Source organism: Prionailurus bengalensis, chromosome C2 (genome assembly GCF_016509475.1).
Source record: "Prionailurus bengalensis isolate Pbe53 chromosome C2, Fcat_Pben_1.1_paternal_pri, whole genome shotgun sequence".
NCBI classification, from domain to species: domain Eukaryota; kingdom Metazoa; phylum Chordata; class Mammalia; order Carnivora; family Felidae; genus Prionailurus; species Prionailurus bengalensis.
In genome coordinates this window covers 42,477,112-42,497,764 of record NC_057350.1, presented here as the reverse complement: position 1 = coordinate 42,497,764, position 20,653 = coordinate 42,477,112, and the positions used below count along the sequence as shown (strand labels likewise).

The 20,653-nt window shown below is 36.4% G+C and overlaps 1 long non-coding RNA gene across 1 annotated transcript in view; it reads left to right on the top strand.

Moving 5' to 3' along the window:
• Positions 1 to 20,653, top strand: part of LOC122491333 — a 129,433-nt gene that overhangs the window by 55,733 nt on the left and 53,047 nt on the right. The window lies entirely within an intron of this gene.

Sequence of the window (20,653 nt, the reverse complement as noted above, 5' to 3'; positions counted from 1 at the left end):
GTTTTATTGAAGACTTACGCTGTTGGTTATTTGATTACTGGTTTCCAGAACAAAATGTAATTCTGTCTATATATCTGAATTCTAACACTATCATGGCTGTTTTTACTGGAAGTATTGAACCTATCGGTAGCATTTGGTATAGTTGATCTCTCTCTCTTTCCTTCTACATTGCCTTTTAAAATTTTATTTCCAGATCACTGCACTTGATTGGTTTTCTTCTTAGCTTACTGGTTGTTCAGTTACCTCTGTCAATTCCTTCTCTTTTAACCGACCCATTACCGTTGGCATGGCCTAGAGCTTGGTTTGTGGACTTCTCTTTTTTAGCTAAAGATTTATGGTGATCTCATCTAGTCTTTAGAAACTGTATGCTGATGACTTCCCAAATTTTTATGCCTCTTAATCAGACTGTACTCCAAACTACAGACTTATATATCCAACTGCCTACTCAACATCTCTGTGTCTGTGTCTGTCTAATAGACATCACAAATGTACCATGTATAAAGCTTCTGACATTCCAAATAATCCTTCCTTTGGACATCTGCTGTACTTCCATTGTTCCTCCGGTATAAGCTGAGACCCTTGGAGCAATGCTTACCTCCATTCTTTCTCTTGCATTCTATATCAAATCTGTTAGGAAATGATGGTAATTCTGTCTTCAAAAAGTTACTTCTCTGTTACCTCCTTGGTCTGAATTACCATCATCTCTTGCCTGGATACTGGGTTATCCTTGTAAAATATAAGTCAAACGATGCCATATCTCCATTTCACTCAGATTAGAAGCCTGAATCCAGAAAGTGGCCAATGTGGTCTCTCATGTTCTGCTACCCACCTCTGCTCTCTGAGACTCCTCCTACCATTTTCGCACATGCTCAGTCAGGTTCAGCATACTGGCTTCCTTGATGTTATGTGAGCATACCAGATATATTCTTATTTTAAGGTTTTTGCTCTATCTGTTCTGGAAAGTTCTTCTACCAGATAATCAGTTTGGCTAACCTTATCACCTTGTCTAAATTTCACCATTTCAAGGAGGCTTACCCTGGTTACCGTACTTAATACTAAATCCTGACCTCCCCCCACACCTTCTGTACTGCTCCTCACATCCCCAAACTGGACTCCCTTTACCATGCTTGATTATTTTAACTTTTTTTCCCCATAGAATTACTTTTGATACCTTTTCCCAACTAGAATATAAACTCTAGTTGGCCACTGGTGTGTCTAAGCATCTAGAACAGTGTTAGGTACTTAGTAAACATTTTAAACAAGTTTTGAATGAATAAATAAGTTACATATGAGAAAAGCTATACATTCTGGCCCAAATTTCATCTGCAGGCAAGAAAAACTAAGTAGTGTGAGTTTGAAGAGGACAGTAGTTTGAAAGAAAAAAAAACAAAAGTTTTCTCTTTGCAATCTACCAAGTTCAGTTTACTCTATTATCTTTTACACATTTAACATTTTTATGCAAAAAATATTTACCATTTTCATATTATCTATTACAGATAACAGAACTATGTATTTTTTATATTAAAGGGAAGAAGACACAATGACTGCCCTAGGGAAATAATAGGACAGCATAGAACCAAGGCAGGCATTGCTGTGATCTGAAGAGTGACCAAAACTCCAATACCAACAAGACATCAAAGATAACTTCAAAGCACCTGAGTTTTAAAGCGGGTATAATGTCTGGCGTGATCTGGCAGGTTTTGAAAGGATAACGTTCTGTCTGAGTTATGATAAAACTTCATAAAGATTTATGTGTTTCTTGAAGCTTATGATTTGTATATTTCCTTCATCTTTCCCCTCATTTGTTATTATAAATCCCAGCTGTTATTGTATGCATTTTTAAAGTACCGTGTGCTATATATTTTCCTGCTAGAGACTGTTTGGATGTTTTCAATCCATGAAATGCATTCAGATTTTGAAAACTTCACAACAGAGACTCCTTAGAAAATAGAAAAAAAAATCAAGTAAAAGTGTATATTGTTAGTATCATGAAGCATTAGGAAAGCATAGCTCAATGTTAAAAATTCCTAGTAGAACTAGAAATTAAAAAGAGATGAGGGAATTGGATGGAAAAAATAGCAGAAATCTCCTGGGACCAGAGTGGGGAAAAACTCAAACAGAGGAACATTGACAGAAGTATTATTTTAAATTTTAAACTGTTTATTATTTCTTTGAGAATTGGATATAATGTGTATGTCAACAGTAAGGTTTTCAAAGACATCTTTTGGGCTAACCTAAAGCGAATTGGTTAATTACATTTCTTTAATAATTAAACGTTTTTGGCTCATGTTAAAATATCCATTTTTGATGGAAAAATAGGCTCCATTTATTCCTGTTTCTCAACATACTGAAAGGCAATATAGCAGGCTGTTTTTGAGCAACGATGAAGCAATCTTAAGAATTCAGCATGGCTGTTAACTTTTGAAACTTTGTAGTTGGAGTGAGAACATTACTCCAAGAGTGATGCATGGAGTGAGAGAGGAAGCCAGTGTCCTGTGTGCCATTTTTCTGACCTGGATTGTTTTATACTCACAGTGTTACTATGAAATGATAGGGATAAATAAAATTGTTTTGAGATTGTTTCTATGAAAAATAATTGGGATCACTGAAAAGTGCCATTGTAAAACATGAAATTATTAGCATTTGCATGAAACTGTCCTTAATTATAAAAACAAAATTAGGGGCGCCTGGGTGGCGCAGTCGGTTAAGCGTCCGACTTCAGCCAGGTCACGATCTCGCGGTCCGTCAGTTCGAGCCCCGCGTCAGGCTCTGGGCTGATGGCTCAGAGCCTGGAGCTTGTTTCCGATTCTGTGTCTCCCTCTCTCTCTGCCCCTCCCCCGTTCATGCTGTGTCTCTCTCTGTCCCAAAAATAAATAAACGTTGAAAAAAAATAAAAACAAAATTAATATGATTTTTTTTGTTTTAACTGTTCTAATTTCTTTGTAATTTTAATTATGCATCAATTAAATCAACTATAAAATGTGGATATGTGTGACATCCACTTGAAATTATCATTCATAGGTGTTCATTCTTTAATTAAATATCTAAAATATGCCAAAGCAGAAAAAATCTTTAATTGCTTTACGAACAATATGGGATTATATACAATGTGTTGAATATTTGGGAAGAAAGTGAAATTTTCATCTTACTCTTTAAACTTGGTAATATTTTGTTTCCTAATGCATTATAATATCACAATTATTTTGTATACTCTCGTGTATTGTGTGTCAGCACGTACAATATTATTATATATTGGGAAGCAAAATAATACCAAGTTTTTTCATATTAACAAAATTAGTAAAACGTTTTCCCCTGTTAAAAATATTAAAGTTTTCTCATATTAAAAATACCAAGTATTACAAAATACTTATAGTGGGCAAAAACTAAGACTGCGGTGTGCTGTCTAAAGTGATTTATGATCTTCCAATGCTTATAGTACTGTCAAGTTTCAGTTTTGGATCACACTATTATAACGTGTCAAACAATTTTAAAAATACTCCAACAGTTGACTACACCTGTTTCCACTTTGCAAATCCTTTCAAGTTCATAGCACTTTGATCGAAAAGGAAATATTTAACTTCTGTCTTTCTTTTTCAATCTAAAAGTTGGAAATTTTTTCTTATTGTAATTTTTGTATGATGTATTAACATTAGCAGGATCGTAAATTGCTAAGCTTAGTAAGTCATCTATTTGATCATTTGTAAAGAGATTTTTCACAGACTTTCATTTGGGTTATTTTCAAAGATGTGAACAGAACAAAATGTGGTAAAATTTTACTAAACTATATTATCATATCCTAATGAATAACTTTTAACACTTAATCCAAGTATTGGGGGTATGCTTCCTTATATTTGACATATATATCTGCATATATACATGTTCTCCATTTAAATATTTAACAGCGTCTTCCGGTTATGCCCAAAGTAGGACACATTCTTCATGTGGTTATTATTTAGCATTTTGTCCAACTTACTTATTTTGGGCAGCTTTAAGCGGAATGAAGTCCTTGTTATCTTAACTCTTTCATGTGACCTGATTGTCATTGGAAGCCACCATTTCTCTGTTCAGTCACCCCTCATAGGCAGAAATCATGGAGATGACATAAAGCCATTGTACTATTATTTCTCTCATTCTTAGCACAAGCATTTGATTATTTCTATATTGCGTTAGTGAGGATTCAGGGAGTCACATTTAAACTGTGAAAATAACAATAACATAAATTTTCACAAGAAGACACTGAGAAGCAATCCGCAGATAAAGAAAAATCCATGGAGTGCTGCAGGTGAATTTGACAATCTTTACTAAGTAGAACATCATTTTTTTTCATTATGCTTTGGATTTTATGGATATTAATTCTCTCAGTTTTCAGACGTTCTCTAGTTTCATGAGGCACTTTGAGAAATTCTTTTTTTCAGTCCGTTGTGGAATTTTAATAGAAGGCTTAGCAGTGTCTTAATCCAAATAAGTTATCAAATAAATATAAAAGAATCAAGTGCAGCCAAGAAATCCCCCTTGGCAGAAATATTATAAAGGTAATAGTTGGATGAGAAATTTCAAAATATGTTATTAAAATGCTCAAGGAAGATTTCTAGGGATGTAATTTAGTGTGCTATTTAGGTAACTTCTTAAAGATACAAAGTACTTTTTTTAAAAAAATGAAGACATTTATGCCTTCAATAAGCTCAGTTTTTAAAAAATCAAGCTTGAGAGTAAGAATCGTAATTCTTACTGAAAAGAGCCTAATTTTAAGAGAAACTTCAGTATACGCATGCTGGATCACTCAGATACTCAACAAGAATGACTTCTGTGCTAGGCCTTGTTGAGCTGTGTTTATTGTTACTTAGAAGTTAGGCTCCGGGGTGCCTTGGTGGCTCAGTCAGTTAAGCGTCTGACTCTTGGTTTTGGCTCAGGTCCTGATCTCACGGTTCCTGGGTTCAAACCCTACACTGAACCCCGCGCTGGGCTGTGCACTGACAGCTCAGAGCCTGTTTGGGATTCTGTCTCTCCTTCTCTCTCTCTTCCCCTCTCCCACTCGCTCTCTAGTGTGTGTGCATGTACGTGCTCTCGTTCTCTTTCTCAAAATAAATAAGTAAACATCAAAAAAAAAAAAGAAGTTAGGCTCTGAATGAAATTTGCAGGCACAAGCTGTAGAGCTTATGCTTTATAGAGTCCCATAGTGAACAAAACCGAGGGATATAAAATTATATCTTCTTATTTACAAAAAAAAATAGATAACGTTTCAAACTCTGAAGTTTTTTCCAGAGTTAGACCTACAGCTCTCAGGTGGAGCTGGTAAATCAACAGTGGTTTGCAGGAAGAAGAAAAGATGTACAACGCTTTCAGTATTGACAGTCGTTTTTCTATCAACTCATTGGTAGCAAAGAGAATACTGAAATCTACATTATGGTGTTGGTCTGAGGGTTGAAGATCATCTTCGGGAGACATCTAATATACTGTCAGGCATATAATAAACTTCTGGACAATAATACCCTAATAAAAAGAGAACATATTAGCAATCTCAAGATGTTCATTCAAATTCATGATCATATTACAGCTAAATTATTTGCATCTCTATTTTCCTGGGGGACATCAGCATCATAATCACTTTCTGTTTGAGTTCTTGGCTCCATGATAGTACCTTCCTAAGACATGTTGATGATCTGGAATAATGCTTATTGGAAACATTCAGCACTAGTTCTGTCTCTTGTTTTTCTTTCTAATTGTCTCGGATTGGAGTGAGCTTATTGACGTTCACAAATGACATATTCCACAAAATATTCCATCTTAATCAACCTCTTAGTGATATAGAAAACATCCAGATTTACACTCTAAATGATTATATTTAAAAAGGGAGTGTGTTAAGGATTAAAAGTAGAAAACAAAAAAAAAAAATTCAGTATCAAAACCATAGTCCAACTAGTGAGGATAGACACTTAAATACCTAGTAGAAGGTGGTAATTGCCATCATAGATAAATGGGTTCTGAAATAGAGAGATGAGACCAATTTTTTTCTCTCTCAGGATTGTCTGACTACTTTTGTATCTTTTGTGCTCAGTAATACTTAAGCAAGGTATTTATTAGAAAAGCTACTTTAGCCATATTTCGTTACCTTTCAAACCCTGTTGCATTTTAAATTAACCCCCAAACACTGTATTTACCCCCAGTAACCCCCATCCTCTTTATTTTTATCATGGCTTCCATACTAATTTTCATGTCTATTGTCATGTCTTATGGAATGGTTACTTAAATACTCATATAGGCTTAACTACCGTAACTTTTCAGTTCTTTCTTTAGTTATGATGAACACAAATAGTGCAGGTAATAGAAAAATGAGGAAAATAGGGGCACCTGGGTGGCTCAGTTGGTTAAGCGTCCGACTTCAGCTCAGGTCACGATCTCGCGGTCCGTGAGTTCGAGCCCGGCGTCGGGCTCTGGGCTGATGGCTCAGAGCCTGGAGCCTGCTTCTGATTCTTTGTCTCCCTCTCTCTCTGACCCTCCCCCGTTCATGCTCTGTCTCTCTCTGTCTCAAAAAATAAATAAACTTAAAAAAAATTTAGAAAAATGAGGAAAATAAATTTAGAATACAGTGTAATAAAGGATGCTATAGACTATGTTCCCTTTTATATTCAAATTCTCTTTTTACGATAGCTCTTTTGTCAGCCTAGTTTCGTAAATTGTTAGGGGTAAGTACATAATGCAGTTGTATGTTTTAAAAACACGTTATAATTTGGGGTACCTGGGTGGCTCAGTTGGTTGAGCATCTGACTTTGGCTCAGGTCATGATCTCATGGTCCATGGGTTCAAGTCCCACGCCATTCTTTGTACTCACAGTACAGAGCCTGCTTGGGATCCTCTGTCTCCTTCTCTCTCTGCCCCTCCCCTGCTCATGATCTCTCTCTCTCTCTCCTTCAAAAATAAATAGACATTAAAAAAATATAAAAACACGTTATGACTCAATTCATGAATTGACTCCAAAGAGCCTTTCTACTAAAAACTCCAGGGTTTTTTTTAACTTTACTTATAATAATATTTTTTAAAGTAAAATGTAATATTCTTTGTTATAATTTGGATACTTTGTCCAAGGGTCCATTATTCAGGGTATCAAAAGATCATACCTTATTTCATTTCATATTCTCCATGCCATTTGGCAACACCAGGTTAATATCACCACTATAGACTACATACTACTTGTTTCTTCACATGTTTTTCCCTTGTCTCGTTTTTCCTAGCTTAAGCCATCTCATTCATAATTTTTCTGACTTGGTCTTTTAGAGCCTTTCTTCCTATTTCGTCATTTATTTCTTTTTCTTGACCTCAAAGTCTACTGTGTCTTTTGAACGCTACTTCTTTGACTTTGTTGAACTCCATTAAATTATGTTTGAAGTTTTTAAATTGTGTAACGTGCTATTAGGCCTAAGGCTGGCTTCATTCTGGCCCACATGCTGAAAAAAAAAAAAGGATATATTAGTTTGCCAGGGCTTCCAAAATGAAGCGGGGGGGGGGGCGTTTGAATAGCAGACGTATATTTTCTCACAGTTCTGGAGGCTAGAAACTGGAAATCAAGGTGTCTGCAGGGCGGTCTCGTCTGAAGCCTTTGTCCTGGGCTTGTAGATGGCTGTCTTCCTCTGGTGTCTTCACATGGTCTTCCCTTTTGTTGGTGTCCTAACCTTCTGTTTTCCTAAGGTCATCAGTCATTTAAATTGAGCCCCAGCTATAAGATCTCATTTTATCTTAATTACATCTTTAAAGCCCCTATCTGATTTTTTAAAGTTTATTTATTTATTATTTCTGAGAGAGAGAGAGAGAGAGAGAGAGAGAGAGAGAGAGAACGCATACAAGTGGGGGAAGGGCAGAGTGAGAGGGAGACACAGAATCCGAAGCAGGCTCCAGGCTCAGAGTTGTCAGTGCAGAGCCAGATGTGGGGCTCGAACTCACAACCGTGAGATCATGACCTGAGCCGAAGCCGGATACTTGGCTGACTGAGCCACCCAGGCATCCCTAAAGGTCCTATCTTTAAATCCACTCAACATATGAATTTGAGGGGATGTAATTGAGCTGAAAAATATGATGTAGAGTTTGTTGTGTAGTTGTTCCTTGTAGTTGTTCCTGAATAACCTCTAATAGAAATCAGCGTCCTCAGGAGCTCATCCTCCTGGCTGTCCAAAGGACGTCCCTCTGCTGCCCCAGAAGTGTGTGTCACTTTACAATGTGCCCTGGGTTTAGGTCGTCACCAAGCTGCACGCACTCTTTTCAAAAACTACTTAGTTTGTTACAGTTCCTAATCTCTGGTGGAAAGCTAAAATAAAAATCTAATTTTACTACATGAGATCATGAGGGCCAAGATGATAAGCTGCTACACATGATGGATAATGTATTTCCTTTACACAAGGACCTCTTGAAAATGCATACATTTAGTCCTAGAAACAAAAAATAATGGCAGGTATTTCTAGTGCAGGAGGCACACTTTGTGGGATTACATGAGTTTTAGGAACCTTGAAGTTACGTGGCAAAGGTGGTCTTTTACTGAATATTTCTTTGTGAGGGTACATAGGATCATGTAGGAGGACCTTCATTGTTTTGGGGAAAATGTCCTGTGTGCTGACTGGTTTGCAATTTTCTCCTGCGGAAAACATGGATCTTGCCGTAGTCCACTTGAGTGCATCTGTATTCTTGAGGGATATAGAACAACAATGATTAGGTATCATTATCCATCTGACATTTATTATTGAGTTAAATAAAATAAAATTACTAATACTAAGCACCAGCTGTGTCCAAAATAATACGTTTATGTCTAAGTGATTGTGCTAATTTGATAAGAAGAGACTTTTCACAATATGCCCCAGAGTCACTGGCTTTCTACCAACCCTCTCAGGGCTGTATTTTCCAAACTAACGGAGACACAGAATAGAACATGCATGGCTTTCCAGGTGTCGGCGGCAGAATGGAATAGGCATTTTTGAGGCAAAAATGTTGAAATATCTGGAATATTTTAATGCTTGATGAAAGATACTTGAAATCTGGTACATATGGTAAACATCATACCTACCCAAGTATTTTTCCTTTCTACCCTTGCCCTTGGTAATTTTCAAAACGTGTGGGGTTAAGGTAGGAATTATATAAGCATCTGGGCCCTGTTCTCCCTTAAGACAGAGCAAAAGATACGTAATAGGGAACACTTCTGTATGCTGGTGTGTTTACAAATCACTTTGGGTATTCCCCATGATTCAGGCACACAGTGATTGAAGGGTGATGATGTTTACAAATCAGCATTTCCTTTTCTGTGAAGTTTCAGGCTTAAGGCATAAGCATCTTCAGGAAGACAGTCCAACAGCTGCTGCCTTCCTGATGAGCTATAGGGATCAGAGACAGGCAGGTACCCAAGGAAATAAGGACAAGAGCATATGGCCCCAGTGGAAGAATGAATGCTGACTCCCCCACCGTCAGGGCACAAACCCCCAGGCCCAGGCATTGGCAAGCTCTTTGAACTCTCCTTTGCACCAAAGACATCCCATCAGATTTTTTTTTCAAGAGAAGTTTCCCTAAATAGGATGCTCTGACTTCATGTTCTTAGGACTGAAGGAGCATTTGCTGGAAGTTCTGATTAGAGTTTCAAAGCTGGAAAGTGATGTATTAAAACAAATAGCTTGATTTTCTTCAAAATGAGATTGCTAGGCAATCACCTAGGCAATCTGTTCAAATCCCACGGAGACAAATCAGTTATGTCACACCAAAACAACAAATAAAGATTTAGAAAAATTTCATCTCCAGATATCACATACATTTCTATCAGTAGTTGATTTTTTACAAATTCCTAACTTACACTTTTCTTAATTTTGAAATGTCAAGCAATGTTATGCTATAGTATCTAATTTAGTGCATCTTTCAAGAGCTATTGATCTCTCGGTTTTCTGTTTAAATACCTGATTTTGCTGGCTTTAATAATTTGATAAAAACAATGATTACCTAAAATAAAATAATGCTGGTATTTTTATATTGTAGGACTACTTTAAAAATTTCATACAAAATTTGCCCACGCCAATGTCTACACTGCACAAAGGATTACAATAACTGACTACAGTAATTCAAATATCTTATTCATCATGCTCTCTTTAGGATATAATATTAATAGCTAGCACATCACATAGCCAGATTTATATTTTCCATTTAGACAGGCACACTGATTATAAATTCAGTGTTTTAATTTGTCCTGGGTGTGAAATGTACTTATATATTATTTCTAAAACCAAAAATAATGATCTTGTTGAGAAGCACTGGCATTATCTCTTCTCAAAACAGTCGACAAGAACCTGTCTTCTTCTTCTTCTTTTTTTTAATCCCGTCTCCTTTGGGAATGTAAAGCTATTACACAGTTGTCTCAGCTGCTACTTGGCATTCCAACCGGATCCTTGAGCTGCCAGACATTTCTAAATCCCACTCTCTCCGCTCTCCCCAAGTAGTTAACGGTTGGAGTATGGCACCCATAAGCTGCATCTCTCAAGGGGCCATCCGGCTGACAGCAGCAGGAACAGGCCAGCCCGCTGCTCAGGTCTCTCCATGAAGACCTGAGCACACTTGCAAGTTGACATGCATCCAGCCATCTAACTCCCTGGACTTCTCAAAGGCCAATTTATATTCCAGAGTTGTTCCTCTAAGGCATTGCTCCAGGACAGAAATATTCCAAATCCTCAATCCAGAAATTTTAAAACCTCCTGAAGCTTGTAGCGGCACTATGTGTGGCAATAAATAATTTTTTTTTCCAACAGAAATGATGAAATGTCCCTCTCAGTACTTTAAATGCTTTGCAAAGGTTTCAAATGGCCAGTGTTAGCTTTTTGGAGGTGATGGCTTCCAATGTATAAAAAGGGATAGGGTGCTCTTTTCTTCATTTAATCAAATGTGTGTGTGTGTGTGTGTGTGTGTGTGTGTGCGTGTGTGTAAGCTTGCGCAAACACAAAAGTCTGAGGCAGGAAACCAAATTAAAAAACCTGTTATGTTGTGTTGAATGTTAAAGTGACCAGGAACTTGTCTTTGAGATCTATATTAACAGACATTTTATAAGAAGGAAAAGTTAATATGCCCCTGGAGCTACTATTTAAATGACTTTAGCTTTATGGTCTTTTAATGTGGGACCTTTCAGCCTGGAAATGAGGTGGATTTTCCATCCTCTGACTTAAATCTCACAGCAGGGTAGCTTCCCCACTATCCTCGGAGCAGCTGTTAGTAGCAGGAGGAAAAGTGTCCTGCAATAAAATTGATTGCTTCAACCCACACTGCTCTCCAGCCCTCCACAGCTCCACTTTTTGTTGGGTCTCTTCGCACCTGCTCCCCGAAGCACCAGATCTTATCTCCAATTGGTCTAAATGCAAATTCCAAAAAGAGAATGGATGCCCAGAAAAACCATAAGGTGGTTTCGTGAGAATTGTGAGGAATTGAGTGCCTGTTATTGCTGAGGTCTTTATGAAGATAACAGGAAAGGTCTGCCAAGGCAGGGGTTTTATTGTGATTAAGATCTTAGTTCTAAATCAAGACATGGCAGCCGGTATTCCTAAATCATTCCTGTGTAGACACTAGGGAGAAGGACAGAATGCATTAAGTGAATTTCCAGCAATATTGAGCCTAACAAATTTCCCTGGTCTTCCTGGAAGCCTCACATGCGGATAAGTAACACCTACTTGATATTTCCTTTCAGATTCCTGAGGATCAGTTGTCAACCTTTTGAAATGTCCCTTTCAGTAGAAGACAGGAGCTGGTATTGTCATAATTTGGTAACATAAGAGACGCAGTTCAGCCTTAAGTGTCAGGAGTGATTGGTGTGATGGCAAATTGTTAATCTTAATTTTAAAATGCCACAATTCTTCATTTTAGCAATTAATAACTGTCACTGAGTCTTTATACATGGGACTCTGGTTGTACCTTACTCCAATTTGATGTTAAAAGAATATTCAAATCAACTTGCAGACAACTTTTCCTGATGAAATACCCTGAATTATTAATTCTTATCATAATGCAGTCTATGTGTTGCTGTATCGTTCTTAAAGATATATAATGCAATTTGTACATACATTTATTTCGTTGTTTTTTGTTGTTGTTTGGATCACTCTTAGGATATTATGAAATTGGGAAAGCTAATTAAATATAGCCATCATATGTAACTTTTAAAATTTTCTACCAAGAACTTGGATATTTGGAACAACTTATCCCTTCCCATGCCATGTTAGTGAAATGTAGTTTTCAATTTTTTTTTAAGAAAAATATCTTCCAAGTTTGGAGTTAAAACAATTTATTCTAGAAAAAGCCATCATGAACTACACAGTAGTTGGCCAAGCCAAATACAGTGATGAAATAGTGGGAGAAATATGTATCCAGTTTAGAAGAGAGACATAGAGTTTATTTCCACTTCAAGGAGAACTATCTGTCTAAAACAGTACAATTTTGCCACTTTGTAAGAACCAAAGGACACACGAAGTGTTAGATGGAAAAATATAGATACTGACTTGACCAGGGTTGTTAATATTACTCCTAGGGCACTCTGTTTGGGAGTTCCTTGCACAAAACAGTGGGATTTCAGCAAAGATAATTTGACCATTGACAGAATTATGTCACTCTTAAGACTGTCCAATTTAGGAAGTCATTATTTGCCACAGTTCTTGCTTAGCAGACAACTCAGCAGGTTGCTTTGCTCCAGATAATTTCACATTCATTTTCACTGAAGTGTTTGTATTAAAGGATGAATGTGCTGATATATTCAAACATAGAATGCTAAAATAGAGATAATTCTGTATTTTAACATGATATTAAAATAGTTTATGTAAGACAACCACAGATTATGCAATTTCATGTTAAGTTCAGAACAAGAATATTCAGAGGTATCGGAACACAAAAATATCTATTTGTTAATAAAAATGTGCTTATCTGATTTCTGAGGAACAGACAATGCTACTATAGAATCTCCTCATTGAAAACCATAAAATAGAATATGAGAAATTGACTGACTTAAGCCTACTTAAACAAAAATTTACTAGATCTGTTATTCCAATGCCAATTTCAATGAAAAAGAAAATCAGTAGTGTAGTAGGATTGGAGTAAGAATATTGGTAAGGTGAAATGGATAGGAAGAGTTGGGTTTGTTAGAAGGAAATAGCTGTGCGTTTCACCAGAATGTTTTCAAAATTTAGCCCACTTTAGGCCATGTTTACTTCTGGACATTAAAGGATATGACCCTTCTGTGAAGGTCTATAAGGGGAAACTATTTCTAATAATTATCTATTGCTACATTACAAATTTTATCTTGAAATGTTGGGACTGAAAACAGCAAGCATTTATTCTCTTATACTTTCTATGGGTCAAAAATTTGAAGATGGTTTAGCTGGATGGTTCTAGGTCAGAGTCAAGTAAAGTTTTTGGCTGTGGCTACTATCATCTGAAAGTTTGACCAGGGCTATAGGATTCACTTCCAATAGGTCTTAGTTATATAACTTTTGGCAGAAGGTCTCAATTCCTTGATGTTGTTACTGCTTTTTGTTTGTTTTTTATTTTTATTTAAAAAATTTTTATTTATTAATTTTTTTTTTGGCAGAAGGTTTCAGTTCCTGGCCACATGGACATTCACATAGGGTTACTTGAGTGGCCTCCTGACATGGCGTCACCAGAACCACTAATTCAAAGGAGAGTAGAGAGAAATTGCAAAGTCCTTAATTATCTAACCTTGTAAGTCACACATGGTCACTTTTCCATAGCCTATTTGATAAAAGCAAGTTGCCAATCCAGCCCACACTCAAGGGGAAGACAATTAAACTCTGCCTCTTAAAGAGAAGTATATCAAAGAATTTGTGGATATATTTTAAAACTCCCACCTTATACTTTCATTTTACCTAAAATTTTCTAAGTGATACTTTGTCTTATCTCAATGTATTTTCACCATTGCTGTCTTTAGTCATTGTTCCCAAAGCTCAGATAAAATGCTACCTTCAAATGAACTGAAAAAGCACAATTTCACAATGAGGGCTTTCATATGTAAAGAAACAAAATTCCCAATTGAAATATTAAAATGTCAAAGGAAATTTGAAAACGTATCAGGTAACATATCTGATTCACTGGAAACATAGATGTATAAGCCATAAAATATTGAATGTGAGCCCTCAGGAAAATAAAAAAAATCTTTCATAAAAAATCAGTGTGAAACATGTATTTTCTATAGATAACAGACACAAAATAACATGTTAAACTCTTTAAGTATTATTATTCGATAAACCATATTTTAAGGTTACAGTTGTTTGAATACAACTGCCTCAGAAAAGCATACATCCAATTTTGTTTAGGACTCAGTCTTGCATAAAATCTCTCAATGTGAGAGTGTTCAAAGGCATTAAAACCCAATAATTCTGAAAGTATTTTCCCCACCAAATTAAAGGTTAGCAATTAATCCTCTTCTTAAATGCTCTGTTTAAAGATAGAATCATCTTGAAAGATATTAGATTTTCACCTCTTTTTCTGTTATTCTGTCATGAATATAGTATCTGTGTCCTTCCAAATTTTAAAACCATGCAATGTTATTTAAATGATTTATAATGCATTTAGAGGTATGATTAATAAACATTTTTGTAAGATTGTAATTTGATATATTAAGCTTTTTTTTTTTCTTGAGAGAGATAGAGAGTGCTCATGAGCAAGAGACAGAGAGAGAATGGGAGTGGGAAAGAAAGAAAGAGAAGCGCGGCTCTCTGGAAGCAAGGCTTGTGCTCATCTGAATGGGAACTTGAACTCATGAAATGAAATCATGAACTGAGCCCAAGTCAGATGCTTAACTGACTGAGCCACCCAGGTGCCCCTGATATAGTAAGCTTTTAAATATAGTGTTTCCAGGCACACCTGGGTGGCTCAGTTGGTTAAGCAGCAGACCTTTGGTTTCAGCTCAGGTCATGATCTCACAGTTCCTGGGTCCAGGCCCCATGTTAGGCCCTGTGTCATGTTCTGCACTGACAATGTGAGGCCTGCTTGGGATTCTCTCTCTCTTTCCCTCTTTCTCTCTACCACCCCACCTCCCATGCCGCTTGTGTGCATGTTCTCTCTAAAAGATAAATTTTAAAACGTTTAAAAACACCTGTGTTTTCAGGGGCACCTGGGTAGCTCAGCTGGTTAAAACATTTGATTCTTGTTTGGCTCAGGTCATGATCTCACAGTTCATGACATTAAGCCCCGCACTGGGCTCTGTGCTGAGAGTGCAGAGCCTGCTTGGGGTTCTCTCTCTCTCTTTGTCTCTCTCTCCCTCTTTCTCTCCCCAACCCTGCATCCACTCTCTTTCTCTCAAAATAAATAAATAAACTTCAAAAAAAAAAACAATAGTGTTTCCACAAACAATTTCTATATGTATAAGAATAATTTCACCAATTTTATATAGGCCAGAATTTTATATTTCTAAGTGGAATTTCTATTATTTTCATATCTACCCAAGAATCGAAGTTATATTAAAAATTAATGAAGAAGATTTCAACTGTCATCAAGATCACAAGTTATGTTTGTTAATTCATTTTGTGTGTGTGTGTGTGGGGGGGATTGGGAAGTGAGAAAAAAGCAAAATTTTACAGATAATGTGGAAATTTGGTTTTTAAATGTACCGTTGGCTTACAGTCCAAACAAGATGGCATTGGACCTGTTTCTCCCTGCTAAGTCCAACTCATAAACTTGGACACAGTTAAAGTGACAACTCAAGGAGAATTCTAAAATGTGGCAAGAAAAAGACAAACAGGTATGAAACTCCAAGACTAGAGGAAACACACAGTGGCAGGATGTCTGCCTCCCCAACAGAGAAGGTCACCCCAGCCTAGTGCTTTCTGACCCCATCTTAGCAACAGAAGCAGCCCAAGTAAACTCATCCTTCTTCCATGTCCAGAGGGAGTCCCTCTGACAGTATCAGGTGAGTTGGACACCACCCACAAAGGGGATTGATAGACAGCTCCCCCTACCAGTAAGCAGTCCTGAGACTCCTTTCTTCACCAAAGGATACTGAGGCAGTGGGAAGGATTGGCAATAGGAACACAGATATAGCAAATGATCTAGTCTGAAAAGCCACTTTATTCCTCTGGGCCTGTCTCATGGAGATACTACAGCATGTGGGCAGAATGGGCAGGAAAGACCCAGTCAAAATAAATAGGTGTGTTATAGGTCCTCTTTGTCTCCAAAGGCATGAGACTCCTCACCCACAGACATGGGGCAGGTGGGCAGAACCAGCAAGAAGGAAGTGCTCTCGGCATGTAGCTGGGCCCCAGAAGCCTTTTTGACCCCATGGGTGTGAGACTCCTTTCCCTGTCCAGAGATACCAGGGCAGCCAGGGACATAAGTAAGAGGGAACCCCCCAATATCTTTCACCCACTAGTCACCTTGGGTGGTAGGGGTACTCCTTGCACCCCCACAAGGAATACTAGAAAGAGACAAGTGGGAGCCCCAGTGGCATCAGAAAAATCAAGCAGAAATCAAGCTCTGAAAATTAAACTGACATTGGAATCAAAACACGCAAAAGTAGACCAAGAGCTGGGTGAACCCAAACAAGGTGATTGCCTGCTAAAATAAAATATTTAAATAAGACCTAGAATCTCCTAACAAAACAGATGAAGTGTCCATGATCTAATTGAAAATCACCTGTCTTACTAAGAAACAAGAAAATCACAACTTGAATGAGGAAAGATGTTGACTGATGCCAAAACTGATATGAATCAGATGCTTGAATTATCTGGCAAGGATTGCAAAGAGCATTTATAAAAATGCTTTATTGGTCAATTACACATTCTTTGGAAACAAATGAAAAACAAATAGAAAGATTTCAACAAAAAGTAGAAATAGTAAAAGATCGCCAAATGGAAGATATAAGATGGAAAAATATAATAATCATAATAACAATTAAAAAAACCCCTTGCTGGATAGGTTCAACAGTAGATTGAAGGGACAAAGGATAATAATCAGTGACCTTGAAGAAAAATGGATGAAATATACCCAATTTGAAAAACAGACATAAAATATACTGGAAAAAGTTGAATAGAGACTTGTATCTGTGAGACAGTAACAAAAGATGCAATATTTATATCATTGGATTCCCAGAGGGAAGAAAGAAAATGAGGCTGAAAGAATATTTGAAGAAATAATGTTTGAAAAATCCCACATTTTGGTGATAGATACAAACCTACAGATTCAAGAAGCTGAGCAAACCTCAAATAAGACATACCTCCTCCCCCCAGATCCATACCGGACACACTGTAATTTATTTTTGAAAACTGAAAACAAAAGAAAAAGTCTTGAGAGCAAAGGGAAACAACACTTACTTACCGGAAAAGACCAATTTATACTATGATGAATTTCTCATTTGAAACCGTGGGGGCCAAAAGGAGGTAGGTGCACATTTTCAAGTGCTGAGAGAAAAGAATGGTCAGTCATGAACTTTATATCCAGTGAAACATTTCTTAGGGAATGAGAAGAAATAAAGATATTGAATGGTGAAGGGAGAACATGGGAATTTGTCACTATCAGACTTACTCTTAACATTTCAAACAGAAAGAAATGAGAAAAGAATCCTGGAGCATCAGTAAAAAAGAAAAAAAAAAACAAAGGAAAGTGAAAAATTATGGGTACATACAATGGACATCCTTTATTTCATAAATTTTATAAGTCATATTTGATGAGTAAAATTACTCCAAACAATGATGTTTAAAGATGGGGAGAGTGAAGATCTACCTAAATGGAAATGAGGTTTCCACATTTCAAAGTGGTAAAGTGTTGTTACCAGCAGACTGCTTTGAGTTACGTTTGTATCAAATTAGGTCACAGTTAATAATTGCCTAAAATGTAAATTGTCTAAATATACCAATAAAAAACCAGAGACTGATCGGTGGATTAAAAGAAAGAATGACACAATTGTACACTGTTTACATAAAATTCACTTCAAATTTAGTCAGTTGAAAATAAAATGATGGAAAAACACTATGCAAACAATAAAATTAAAAAATAGGATTAGTTATACTAATATTACAGTAGACTTCAGAGCAAGGAAATTACCATAGACAAAGAGGGGCAATGTATAATGGTAAAAAAAATAATAATCCGTCAGGAAAACATAATGATACCAAATGTGCATGCACGAAATATCAGGTCCTCAAAATACATGAAACAAAAACTGATAGAATTGAAATGAGAAATAGACAAATTTACAGTTATCAACGGGGGCTTCAAAGTCCCCTTCTCAGCTACTGATAGAAATACTATGGGAATGCCAGCTGGTGCAGCCACTGTGGAAAACAGTATGGAGATTTCTCAAAAAACTAAAAATAGAACGACCCTATGACCCAGCAATTGCACTACTAGGTATTTATCCAAGGGATACAGGTGTGCTGTTTTGAAGGGACACATGCACCCCAATGTTTATAGCAGCACTATCAACAATAGCCAAAGTATGGAAAGACCCCAAATGTCCATCGACTGATGAATGGATAAAGAAGATGTGATATATATAGATATATGTATATATATCTATATATATAGATATATATATACACACACACAATGGAGTATTACTCAGCAATCAAAAAGAATGAAATCTTGCCATTTGCAACTATGTGGATGGAACTGGAGGGTATTATGCTATGTGAAATTAGTCAGTCAGAGAAAGACAACTATCATATAACTTCACTCATATGAGGACTTAAAGAGACAAAACAGATGAACATAGGGAAGGGAAACAAAAATAATATAAAAACAGGATGGGGGACAAAACAGAAGAGACTCTTAAGTATGGAGAACAAACTGAAGGTTGCTGGAGGGGTTGTGGGAGGGGGGATGGTCTAAATGGGTAAGGGGCACTAAGGAATCTACTCCTGAAATCATTGTTGCACTATATGCTAACTAATTTGGATGTAAATTAAAATAAATAAATAAATAAATAAATAAATAAATAAATAAATAAATAAAATTAAAAATTAAAAAAAAAAGAAGCAAAGTCTAGATACAAATTCTTGATGATTTATTGCCATAGGTGGCTCCACAAAAGGTAAATTACTTAAAATTCTTGAAGTTTATTTCCAGAATAATAAAGTTAATGAGTTTGGAGGAAAAAAAAAAGAAATACTAGACAAAAAATCAAGACAAGATGAAGAAGATGTGAGCAGTCAACCAACAACTGAACCAACATATATATATGTATATATATATTCTGATCACTTATGGAACATTCACTAAAATAATGTGGGCCATAAAAATCCTCAACAAATTTTAAAAATTGAAATAATGTACAAGTGTTCTCTGACCAGAATGTAATCAAACTACAAATCAGTAATAGGAAAAAACAGGAAATGCTCTAAACACATAAAAATTAAATAGCATTTCCAAATAACCTATAAGGATAAGAAATGTAAAAAAATACATAGAACTTAATGAAAATAAAAACGTGATTTATCAAAGTACATAAGATGCCACTAAAGCAGTGTTAAAAGAAAAACTTATGCAGTAATAAGTACTTGAATTAGAAATAGGGAAAGCTTTCAAATCAGTAACCTAAGTTCTTACCTCAAGAAACTAGAAAAAGAGGGGCGCCTGGGTGGCGCAGTCCGTTAAGCGTCCGACTTCAGCCAGGTCACGATCTCACGGTCCGTGAGTTCGAGCCCCGCGTCAGGCTCTGGGCTGATGGCTCAGAGCCTGGAGCCTGTTTCCGATTCTGTGTCTCCCTCTCTCTCTGCCCCTCCCCCGTTCATGCTCTGTCTCTCTCTGTCCCAAAAATAAATAAAAAAACGTTGAAAAAAAATTAAGAAAAAAAAAAAGAAACTAGAAAAAGAAAAATAAAATAAATCCAAAGCAGAAAAAAAGAAACTAGAAAAAGAAAAATAAAATAAATCCAAAGCAGAAGAAAGGAAATAATAAAGATAAGAGCATAAATCAATGAAATTGAAAATAGTAAAATAATAAAGTTAATGAAGCAAACTGTTCTTTTTTAAAAAAATCACTAACAGTAATAAAAATAAAAAGTGAGAAAGGAAAAATTGTCAATACAAGGAATGAAATATTGGATATCATTACAGATCCTGCAGCCTTTAACAAATGAACAAGGGGATAGTATTACCAACTGCATACTAAAAAATCAGGTAACTTAGAAGAAATAGAATACTCAGCAATAAAAAGAAAAAGTACTGATATATGGAACAACTTGGGTGACTCTCTAGAGATTTATGCTGAGTTAAAAAAGCCAATCCTTAAAGGTTACATACTTTGTAATTCCATTTATGTAACATTTTTGAAATGACAAAATTAAAAAATGCAGGACTCATTGGTTGCCAGGGAATAAGAATGGTGGAGAGTAGGTGGGTGTGATTCTAATAGTAAACCAGGAAGAACACTTTTGGTGGTGGAATTGTTCAGTTTCTTGACTGTTGGTGGTAGATACACGAGTCTATATGTGTGAGATATATAGAGAAGAAAATACACACATACATAAATGAGTAAAGTAGAACTGGGAAAATCTGAGTAAGACTAGTGGATTATATCAATGTCAATGACATGATTCAAAATGTTACCAAGGAGGGGCGCCTGGGTGGCTTGGTCGGTTAAGCGGCTGACTTCGGCTCAGGTCATGACCTCACGGTTTGTGAGTTCGAGCCCCGTGTCGGGCTCTGTGCTGACA